Here is a 12,811-nt window from a genome sequence, read left to right as displayed (position 1 = left end):
GAGTCGTACATTTCCCCAAACCCCACAGATACAAATTGATTATGTAATGACCGTAAAATTTTACTTTTGTTTTATTTATTAATAGTTAATTATTATGTCTTTTAATTATTGTATGGTTTATAGAATTTAGTGATTTGTCTAAATAGAGTTTAAGTAGGATAAGAACCCTAAATTAAGGAAAGGGTTTGGGGGAACAGAAAAAGAGAAAAAGAAGGAGGTGGTTACACGAAATTTAAAACGAAGAGTTGTAGGGTTTGCGTGCACGTTGTTTGACTTTTCTCCAAAAATAAAAGGAAGCAGATGGCGGTTTGAGCAAAAGAGAGAAGAAGACGGCGCCTATTCTGAAATTTTGTTGCGTCCTGTGTGCGTGAGTTAAGTGTGTGAGTTATGTGTCTGTTGGGTTTATGTTGAGGTACTATACATATACATAATTGTGTGTGAACTTTAGCACATGAGTGCTTAAATCCAATCTAGCATGTGTGTCTATGGGAATATATAGTGTTGTGTGTGTGTGTGCACACTCACAATATATATTATGTAATACGTATGTGTGTGTGTTTGAATTATGTTGTGTGTATGTGTTGGAATTATATATATATATATATTATATACTCTTTAGCATACTGTCCCATTAAACTCAATGTTTAGGGGTAATGTGCTAAAAAATGTATTATAATGAAATTGTTTGCTAATATTGTAGTTCGATATAAAACAATATCCTAAATAATGTCATAATCTAAGATATTAGCAATCATAAATGACAAAATCAGAATCGTGTTTCAACCAAATGCTTATTGAAGCTAGCATATGAAATACAACAATAGGGAAGTTGATCAAATTACTAAACGAAAGAGTTTGTAGTGAAAAAATTCGAAAAATCCACTCAAATTGATTCTATATGAAAAGTAAATAAAAGTATGAGTTATGTAATGTATGAGGTAAAATGAAGACATAACGTCAACAATACAATATATATGATGACAAATGAAGGAGCCTAGCACAGACACGGTAAATTATAACAACTTTTTTGCCTCAAATTAATTATGATAAACATAATTAGGTGCAAAGTACATAGATGAGTTTCGCGTTACTCACCATAAGAGCATCCACAGTGGCCTCTCAAAAGGCATTGTTAGTGTCAGATTTCTACCCGTCTCCAAAATTTGGAGAGAGAGTGGTGCTGCAGTGGTAAAATGTGCTACTCTTTGTGACTCTCCAAATTTGGAGAATTGCCAGATGCCTCGCCATATATAGCAATGGTTTAACAAGCATATGGTGGGACCATGTGTGCCCTTCTTATTTTTTTTATTATTTTCTTATTTCTTTTCATATATATTTATTTTAACTAACAATAATAATACTATAATAATAATTAAATAACAAGCTTTGTCAAACAGTGTATTCAAAATATGATAATTTTAATAAAATTTGTAATAGTTTAATGAAAATGAAATCAAGTTTTAAAAATTAATTTATGTATATAAAAAAAAAAAACTAATGCAACTCATAATATAATTAAACATTGTAAAATATTTTGGTTAAAAAAAACATTATAAAATATTAAATAGATAGCATGTTTTAAAGTTTAAATTAATCAAGAATTATATATGATTTATTAATTAGATTACATAAATTTTGATTTTTTAATTCATTTTTTAATGTTAATAATGAATATTTTATTATAATTTAATATCTAGAGAGCTATTTTAAAGAGTATCAAAATCTCTCCATTGAAGCAAAAAAAATTTGGAGACTGTATAAGTGGGACCCATGTCTTAGAGAGGAGTTAAGAGGATGAATGTGGATATGTGGCATGTGAACCCCACAGTTTGGAGAGTGGAGTTTGAGAGCCCCATTGTGGATGTTCTAAACCATTACTTGAATTATAGCCACATCATTCTGGCAAGCATCATCATATTCTTCTACTGCACAAGAAAACCATTTGTTGCAGATTGGTAAATAGTGTTCGGAAGAATGAATGGGAAGCTTGGAGGTAGAGGATTTCCACACTTTGGATGGATAATTAATGATTTCATTATGGAGTATTTTCAATTATGTGTATTCATTATTACCTTGAAAGTTTATTTACAACAACCTTACAAAAAAAAAGGAAGATGAAAGAGCTTCGTACCTGTTTAATAGGATTTTTTCTTGTGTGTGGTAATATTAATTCATTATTACTAATCAATATTACCTAATTTTCCTTCAAATCTTACCTATTCAAAGTTATTTGGACATATATAAAATGGAATAAACCACCTTAGAATGCATATTTTTATAAGTAAAAAAAGATAAAAATAAATAAAAAAATAAGTATAAAACTATAAATATGAATATAGATATAGATTGATTGAGGTATGAAGAGAATGTAAATAAACCATGAAATAAAAGATAACAACATTTGTTAATGAGAAAATTGAATGATGCTTTCTAGACTGTCTCCACTAGAGCAACCTCAGTCAATTATTCACTCTCAGGTCAATTATCAGCTACAACCTCAGCCAGTTTGGTACAGAATTGTTACACCATCAGAACTGATGTTGTGAATTCTGAAGAAATCAACAAGTTGCCCACCGGTCCCAGTTCTGAATATTCACCACTCTGGTTAAAAGCTATAGTTAATTGACCTTTTGGAATTCTTCCTACAAGCACCAGATTGCTATTGTGACCATACATGCATATAACATCCACTACTTCCATGTCATAACTCACCACATTCTCTTGGTATCAAATTGAACCATCCCTCGCCTTGAATTCCGTAACAAACACTCGATCGATCAATTTGTTACCCCGATCAACACCATTCACATCTAGCTGAACCGAGTCTCTAACCATCCTTTGATCCACAACCAAACGGACATTCTTCAAAGTAATTACAGGGTGCTTTGCCATGCGCACTCCATAAAGAAAATCATCGCGGTCATCGTGTCCTCTAAAGAAGAAGACCGTGACGGTGAAGTTGACATTGCTTACAGCTACTTTATACGTTCAACCAAAGCCGCGGTCGATGAAGATGCCAACCGAAGACGGAGCGTGCTCGAGGACCCTTTTGTTCGCATGCCTCAATTCGGCTCGTATGTTTAACTCGAATTGACGATCGATCCTCTGATGCTTGTTAAATGGGAGGATTGTCATAGCCACCTTCTTTCTTCCTGCACTGCTGCAAATGTCGATGTGCATGGTGGACATTGACAAGATTGCGGTTGTTGGACGGACCGAGACTTGGCAAAGTTGCTCAAAATCCTCAAAGGCGACGTCTATTTGATTGGGGTGGGAATTCTTGTTCCACAATGGCTTCCCGTTCTTTCTTGCCTTGTGAACCATTAGTATTGCAGATGATGTTATGGAAAGCTCTAACGATGCTTTGCATCCACACCGAGTCCTTGTTTGTTAACTCCAGTGTCACCTGAAGACTCCATGAGATTAATCAAATGGGGAATGTGTTTTGTGCTCTGAAAACATATTAACAGTCTAAGTTGAGTGTCGGTTTGACTTCTCCCAATAGTTATATGTTTGTATTATGATCTGGATGCCGTTTGAAATGGCTTGTATATGCTCGTGACAATGGGAGTTGTGATAAATGTTGTAAACAAATCCATCAAAACCATGACGGCAAAAGTTTGGTCATTCAGCAGCGACAAAAATATTCACATGATCATACATGAATATGTACAGAATGTACAAAAATTGCTTAATATATAGTTAATTTTGGCTTACCGCTCTGTCTTTTCCAATGTTAAGGAAAATGAGCTCCACTAAACCTTTAGTGTTCGTAAGAAAACCAAGAGTTATGGCCTCTCCAAAAGGAATTCTGCACATGCGAGAAACGACAACTGTCCCGACTATCTTCCTTTTACATGTTATAACTATAACCAACATAAGAAGAACCCATCACTTGCACCCATTTGTCACAAAATATAACATAAGAAACGGAGTGGACACAAGATCCTCCACTTTTTCCATAAGAGCTCCAGCAAATGGTCCCGACTTTGGGACAATATCACCGAGTACGGAGGCCCCGAAAAGTGCAGGGATTCCAATGTTGTAAGTGACTAACCCGGCAGCCAAAACGACAATTAGCATGGCACATATGTTTATCTCGTCCACTGTGTCACGGACCACCAGTTTTTACCCCAACCCTTTGCTATTTTCCGTTGGGTTGAAGAGGTTAAGTCCAAGACATAGCCCAAATATGGTTAGGCCCAAGTTGGCCAAATGTTAATAGACTTAGTATAGTTTCTTGGAGGATTCGCCAATACTTCCTAGAACCTCCCTTTGTTGATATTTTGTAGGAATGTTTTGGAGTGTTCTAGTGAGCAACTATTAGCTCTTTGATCAAATTGATCCCCACCATCCATTGAGGAGGTGGTCTAGCATAAACAGGAGTAGGGATTTCATTTGTAACCGTCCAAGAAATTCCAAGCATTCAAGCAATACAAATACTTTCCTACAAAGCCATCTTGTCTTCTTAACTTCTTTGTTCGTTTTCCATCACATAGCATTCGCAACACATTTGAGGAGGCTGACATAGCTATTGCGAGGGGTGAAAATGATCTAAGGCTACATGATTTGTTGTTCAGTGAATAAATCCGTGACAACCGGCTCACTTTAAGGAATACACCGGAAAATATGAGGGACAAACCGTATACTCACGATCACGAAACCAAATCCTCTCAATAGTACCCACTGTGAAGCAATAGGAGAAGTGTCGCTTGTGTTTGATAATGATGACAACGCAATTTCCAGGGCAAGCAAGATCCACGCCGTCATATCGTTAACAGTTCCGCCGACATGGCGACTCGCCCGACGTCCGAGGTCAACAGCTTCAACTCGGCTAAGATCAAGGCTAAAATAGGGAACGCCGTTATGGATTGCGCGACACCCATAAAAAATAAGAAATGCAACATTACTCACTACTTCTTTTGATATTGTTTTCTTTGAGCGCAAACGACATACATACGCCTACTGCAAACGGCAGAGTAATTTCGGCTAGGGCATTGCTTCTTTTTTTCAGTCTGCCAGAGAGCCCTCGGATCTAGCTCAAGGCCGACCAAAAACACAAAGAATAAGAGACCAAGGTTGACAACGGTATAGAGGACTGTGAGGTTCCGCGATGGAAAAAACTACATGATAAAATTTTTGGTTCCACCCTAAAGTTGAAGCTCCTAGTATGATTCTATATCGAGTACGCTGAAAATTACATATAGTTAGGAAAAGTGGAAGATTGTACGTTTCTTATAACCCAGAAATATTTAAGTACACCACTGTTAATAAAAAATTGTGACCCTAGAATAAATTGAAGTAATTTTCTACAACTCTTTAATTAATTTTTGGATTTATGTTTTACATATATATTTTTTGAATAAATAAAAAAATTGGTGAAAAATAATGTTTTTGCTAAATTAGTTATAGATCACATATGGAAAATTTGCATAAAAAAAAAAAATATTACGGCTTCATACATAGCATATGATTAAGTTCAAGGTATAGTATTATGGTATTGTGCAAAGTTATATGTAGTATTGCATTCCATGTTGTGAATCATTTCATATAACAGGTAAGTTTTAAACCAAAAATTTACAAATTCTGAATATAGTATTAATTGTTTTAAATAATCTTAATTATTTCCAAAATTATCCAAGCATATTGAAACAGATTCCAACTAAATATTCACTAACTAATTTGAAAACAAATAATCTGAAAATTTGCATTAAATAATATATTTTTAACAGTTTAGAAATTTCTAATTTGTATACCCAACAATTATAATATTTAAAATATGTGTTAATTATTAAAATGAATTATAAAAAAAATATCTTTAAAATTCTGAAAAGGGGAAATAAAAAACTTATAATATATCCCATGTCAAATATTTTCAAATACATAAGGTCTATTACAAATAAGCTCATCACGGGCTACTTATCATAAAAGGGTCCACCTAAAAAATTATTTTACAAAAAATTCAAACAATGTGTATAAGTGTGTAAAAGACTAAAATACCCCACAAATATTAATGATCTCCGATTTCATCATTTAATTCAATTTAATCTCAATTTGACACCAAATTTCACTTATGATTCAATTTTGACTACAATTTCGTTCGCGGCCGCCGTCGACCGTCAGTCTCCGACTTTGACTTTTTTTTTGTCTGATTTTTTCCACCGTTTCTGGCGGTCAACGCCGGTCTTCAGCGGTGTTGAATTTTGAAAGAATTCAATGCCTCCGAATTCGTGTAAAATAACACAAATCGATATAAAATCAGAGATTTCTTTCAAACAATAAACAAAAACTTGTGTTGAGAAAGATTATGCAGCCTACTATAAGTAACATGAGTTTTAAATGATTATCCACAAGTATATAACTTGTGTATGTGCTTTTATAGGCGAAAATCTCTATTAAAATAATATTCAAAAGAATACAAATGAGAAGTCAAGATCTTCTCTTCTAAGAAGAAATCACAAATTAATTTCTTCGTAAACCAATTCTTAGAATCTAGAAAATATTGCTTAGCAACACTCTAGGAATACAAACAATATTCAATGAGAGAATCGTAAGGGAAACGAGGTGTTATAGGAAATGTTCCAACACTCGATGCTCTGGGCTCTCAACTCTCTGCAGAAAATGTAAGAAATGAACTGAGTTCTTCTCCTATTTATGGAATCCGATAGCTCATTGCCCTGCACAAAATTAACATACTAGGAGAGATAATGGGTTAGTTAGATAATTAACCATGTACTTAAATAACTACCCACTAAGTTAAAAATAACCACCCACTAACTCATAATAATAAATTCGATAATTATTTAAATAAACACATAAAATTGGATTAGTAAAGGCAAAAAATTAAATTATATTTGACTTTAATAGTCAAATATCCAACAATCTCCCCATCTTTTACTTTCTGATGAAATCCAATTTTAAGCAACTCCCCATGCATGAAATAAATTGAACTCCCCCTTCATTAAGCACTTCAACTCTTCAAATTCCATATTTATATGAGACCAGATACAATACGTTTAAAACAAACATATATTACAGGAGTTTAAGCGATAAGAAGTTCAAAACAAATGCAAGTACAACAATATAATCCAACAAGTAATACATCCTACAAAAACAAGTGCAATGAAATGCACTAAAACTGAACTCTTTCAAAAGTTCAAAATAACAGACGATAATATATTGTACAAAAATATAGTAGGAGTTTAAAATTCAGCACTTGAATCATTACTGGAACCAGTAATACATCCTACACAAGCATGTATAGGGAAATGCACTAAAACCGAACTTTTTCAAAAGTTCAAAATAACTGCCAATAAGATATTGTACAAAAAGATAGCATGATTTTGAAATTCAACACTTGAACCACTGCTAGAACCGGGTCCATCATTATCTCCTCCTTTTTGATCAGAAAGATCCTACTCCAATATTGCAATCATTAAATATAATTATGGTAAATTACACCCACACCCTTGAGGTATGCTAAAATAACTTTAAGATCCCTGTGGTATCGGTAATTACATCACCCCCTGAAACATAGTTAGAAACGCTAATGGGATAATGCATTAGATACGTTGTTCCAATAGTATTCTAACGCACTATTACTTTTAGTAAGTGGTGGAGACAGCATAGAATTAGGGGGTGACGGGGCTCCCCGAACATTTCTTAAATCACCCATAGCACTATGTTGTCTCTACCACTTCCTGAAACTAATAGTCCGTTAGAACTCTATCAGAATAACATATCTAATGCTTTATCCCATAAGAGTTTCTAACTATGTTTCAGGGGGTGAATGTAATTATCGATACCACAGGGACCTTAAAGTTATTTCATTATACCTGAGGGGTGTGGGTGTAATTTACCCATATAAATAATAGCACAATTAAAAATTCAGCAGAGCAAAATAATTAGTAGCTCAAATTAATAAATTTAATCAATAACTATGATAATCAAAGTTCTAAAATTAAAATTCGAGGCCAACACTCATGATTTTAGCAAGATAGATATTAAAAATAATTTAAAAACCATGAAACAACATGAAAATCTCACTACTTGCAAGAGAAACAAGTCTGAAAATCTTATCCAATCTTGGATAAGTATATAATAATCTTTTTTTTTCAATAAAAATAAAAATACATGGATTATCATAAATACTGATAACATTGAGAAATGCAATTCAGGGCTTTTATTTATTTCCGCATTCTTTGTTTTTTTATCCTTTTATATTATTGTGCAACAATTGATCCATTTTTTTTTTGGAGAAACACTACTTTTATTTTCAGGTTTAGAATATTTACATGGAACATAATTAAGGGTCAGCTTAAAAGATTCCTCAATTACTCATTCCAACTATCAAACTAGAGGAGTTTAACTCATGCTTCTGTGAAAAGATAGAGAAGCCATAGTGTTTTTTCTTAATTGAGAAACAAGCTGTTGCACTAAAATCTTAAGAGGAACAGAAACTCAAAGGCCAACATGCAAACCTCAGGGATACCAATAATATAAACAATGATCCAAAATGAATCACGTTACAACTATAGATGTTCTTATGAGTGTTGTAACATGGAGTAGAATATTCTACGTAGTGCTCATGCCAAGAGATCTTCTGAGTTTAGAAAATATCTCATAGTCAAGAGCTTTACTATATATATTTGCTAATTGATTTTCTGTAGACAAATATTTCAAGCATATAATGTTAGTTTCAACTATATCACAGATACAATGATGTTTAATATCAATATGCTTAGTCCGTGAGTGTTGAACAGGATTTTTGGAAATGTCAATGGCATTAGAATTATCAGAGTACATGGTCCATGTATCACTATATAGGCCATAATCATTTATAACAAACTGATTAAGTTCCTCATGTATAACATTAATAAAAAAATTATCTTTCAATGCTTGTGCGACATTCTTAGGGTCAATGGAGGAAACAAATCATTATGCATAGCTACTCATAATTCTTATGATAAACAAAAAGAATTAATAAAATAAATAAGAAAAACTGTGCTTGAGTTTTCGTCGATCTTCGTTCTTCGCCTTTTGTGGTGTAAAATTTCGTGCTTATAGTGTTGAGATTTGTTGTTTTTATAGGCTTTTCTTGATATGATTCTGTTGGCGCCATATTTCCGGCTATTGAAGATCGAGGAAATCCGCCAAGTTTTGGAATTAAAAGATTGGCAAAGATTTGTTTTCCATATTTATTTTGGAATTTATTAGAGTCCTATTCTTATAATACTTCTATTAGGACTTAGATTTATTTCCATGTATTGTATTCTAGTTAGATATCTTTTGTACTTATCTAGAATAGAAGTAGAAATAAACTAGGATTCTATTACCTAGTTAACTAGATTTCTTGGGGCTCAAGTTAGGTCTTACGGATTATTTTCGTGGCTATATAAGCCTCCAAGACATACAAGAACCGTGGGCATTATTTGGGAGAAAAACCACTTCATAGCATCGAAGTTTTGCCAAGGCGTGCTGCAGAGCAGGACTATGCCATCGTTGCACTGTGCCAACATATACAGATTTGTTGTATAGATCTCAAGGGAGATCAGCCGCGTTTTGCGAAGGGAGTTCAGGCTTGAAGAAAGTTCAAGGCACGCGGAGTGGAGCTGCTGTAGAGAGAGACACGGAGTTCGAGTTGTGTACAAGAACGGCGTAAAATAAAAGAGGGAGTCTTTATTGTTTTTAATAAGTCCTATTAATGTACACTGTAAATTTGAACTAGTGAAATCGTGTTTGCAGGTCCACGTGGATGTAGGGCACATTTGTGTCTGAACCACATTAATTTCTTGTGTTCATTTATTCTGCTTTTAGTAGATTTATAACTGTGTTAACACAAGAATTATAGTTGTAACTGAATACTGTTTCCACAACTTAACTGTTACAACTTAGGTTAATTGATTTCTATAGGCATATAAATTAACAATTGGCATCAAGAGCCTCTCACTAGATAAACATAGTGTGTGATTTTGGGAATTTGATTTATTTGCCATTTATCTTTCATAGGAACTATGAATGCTCATATGGAAGGCGGTTCCACGACTCGCCCACCACTGCTTACTGGAACCAATTACTCTTATTGGAAGACCAAGATGAAGATGTTCATCAAGTCAATGGATGAAGATGCATGGTGCACAGTTCTGACTGGCTGGAAACGACCAGTTGCCACATATGAAAAAGGAATTCAAACTGAGAAACATGAAAAAGACTGGAGCAAAGCTGAACAGTTTGCCGCAAATATGAATTCCAAAGCATTGAATGCCATATTCAATGGAATTGACATCAATCAATTCAAAATCATCTCAGCATGTGTGTGTGCCAAAGAAGCATGGGAAAAATTACAAACAGCTTATGAGGGGACAACCTCTGTTCGATTATCAAAACTTCAGATGGTCGCTACTCGCTTTGAGGATCTTCGAATGGAAGAGAATGAAACCGTAAGCGATTTTAATTCGAATCTATGCGATATCTCGAATGAAGCTCATGGGCTTGGTGAAACCTATCCTGAAGTCAAGCTTGTTCGTAAAGTGTTGAGATCAATGCCAGACCGATCGCATACAAGGTCACAACTATTGAGGAAGCAAGTGATGTGGACTCATTACGGCTTGAAGATCTGATGGGAAATTTGCAGACATTTGAGAACAAGTTGAACATCAGCAAAATAGATAAAGAAAGAAAAATTGCTCTACAAACAGTCGTTGTTACAACTTCATCAGTGCCCCCAATTCCCATGACAGCACTCGAAGTCAAGCTAACAAAATCCATGTCTCTAATAGCTAAAAACTTCGGAAAACTCGTGGATATGAATGGACATCCTACAAGTTTTGAAAGAAAACCCAGAAGTTCTACAAATAAGCAAGAAGTGAGGAATGGGATTCGATGTAGAGAATGTCGCGGCTATGGTCATATTCAAGGTGAATGTGCAAACACTCTAAAGAAGCAAGGAAAATCACTTGCCACAACCTGGAGTGACAATAACTCTGAATCTGATGATGACAGTGAAGCAAGTGATGCTGAAACAAGTATTGACTTCTGTGGTACATGCAGGGTTACTGGTGTGACACAGGATGATGTCTCATGCACTGAGCCGCCACACCTCAGGTATGCTACTCGTAATCTCGAGAATCATAGAAATTTAAACACAATTTTTTTGCCCACAGGAGAAGACGATTCAGAGGATGATGAAGAATGCTCCATTGAGATGATTCAACAGCAACTGAATGATCTTCTAAAGCAATGTCATGAGGTTGGTGATGAAAACAAGCGTTTGAAGGAGAAAGTAAAGGAACTGGAAGAGGAGAATGAAGCAGTTAAAGTTAACCTGAAGGCCAAAATCGATGAGCTTGAATTGGAAAATGAGGTACTGGAGGTAAAACAGGATTTTGCTTTGAAAGATATTGACAATCTAAAAGAATTGCTGAGACATTTGCGAAACAACGATTGCAATAAGACGAGGCAGATCAAGAAAAATCCTCCTCCAATGAAAAATGCTGAACCCTGCCTCAACCTGAAGTGTGACAACTCCCCTGTCGCAACAACGTTAGAGGCATCAGTCAGTAAGTTAAATCGCACTACGATTCTTCCTTCAAACAGGTTAGATGAAATTTTAAATGCTCATCCCTCCAATCCTGATAAACTTGGTCTTGGCTATATTGGGAGTAAGTTCGATGGTAAACCTAATCCAAATCGAAAAATTAATTTTGTGAATAATACTGTCAAACCTACTCAACAACATGTTGCCTCACAGTCTTATACAAAAAAGTTTCTGCCAACTTGTCATTTATGTCACAAAGTAGGACATGTTAGGCCAAAATGCTTTAAAAGATGGAAATTGATAAATAAGAGTTTAGCATATCAATCATCCAATTCCGCTGCATGGGATCACAATTCCCAAAGAAGATACTCTGATAATAAATGGATGAATAAGTATAATGCAAACTGCTTTCCTGCTATTCTTTCTTTAAAAGCATGTACTACGAACTCTTGGTATTTTGATAGTGGTTGCTCCAAGCATATGACAGGTGTACCTAATTACTTAAAGAACCTGCATAATGTGTCTGGTGGACAAGTTACTCTTGGTGATGGAAACAAGGCATTTGTGAAAGGAGAAGGTAACTTGGATGTTGGAGGGTTACCTAACCTTGACAACGTTCTGTATGTAGAGGGTTTGAAATCAAACCTACTCAGCGTCAGTCAGCTATGTGATCTATACGACTCAGTGTTGTTCACCAAGCGTAAGTGTGAAGTGTTTGATCGAAACCACAGGTGTGTTCTATCTGGTTATAGATCATCTGATAATTGTTATAAAATTGATCAAACTGACCAAGTTGAACAGTGTCCCCTCACCACCTCTGATATCACAGATATGTGTTATCATCGACTTGGGAATTTGAATTTTCAGGATCTAACACGAAATATCAATGCAGGTTGTGTGAAAGGTGTTCCCCAACTAAATTTCAATACACCAGATTTATGTGGCGAATTTCTAATGGGGAAACAAACTGAGAGCATTGGAAGCGAAATACCAGAAGACAAAATCACAGAAGTATCAGTGCCGACATCTTATGTCACAACTGAAGATGTTACCACTGGTAAAGAAGGTATGAAAACTTGCAATAAGCCCAAGGTTGACTACCAGGAAATGGTTAGGTATGTCTATCTCACTTCCACTGTTGAACCAAAAAACATCAAAGAAACAATTATTGATGAATTTTGGGTGTTAGCCAAGCTTGAGGAACTTGAGCAGTTTCCTCGAAATGACATGTGGGAACTGGTTCTGAGCAATGACAAGGTAAAACAACTAGATGAT

The 12,811-nt window shown here is 34.9% G+C and overlaps 1 pseudogene; it reads right to left on the bottom strand.

Moving 5' to 3' along the window:
* Positions 1-2,478: 2,478 nt before the first annotated feature.
* LOC148771793 (cation/H(+) antiporter 18-like) overlaps positions 2,479-12,811 on the bottom strand; it is a 56,402-nt pseudogene continuing 46,069 nt past the window's right edge.

Source organism: Erythranthe guttata, chromosome 3 (assembly GCF_056151865.1).
Source record: "Erythranthe guttata isolate IM_541 chromosome 3, IM_541, whole genome shotgun sequence".
Classification (NCBI taxonomy): Eukaryota; Viridiplantae; Streptophyta; class Magnoliopsida; order Lamiales; family Phrymaceae; genus Erythranthe; species Erythranthe guttata.
This window is presented reverse-complemented; position numbering and strand designations above follow the sequence as displayed.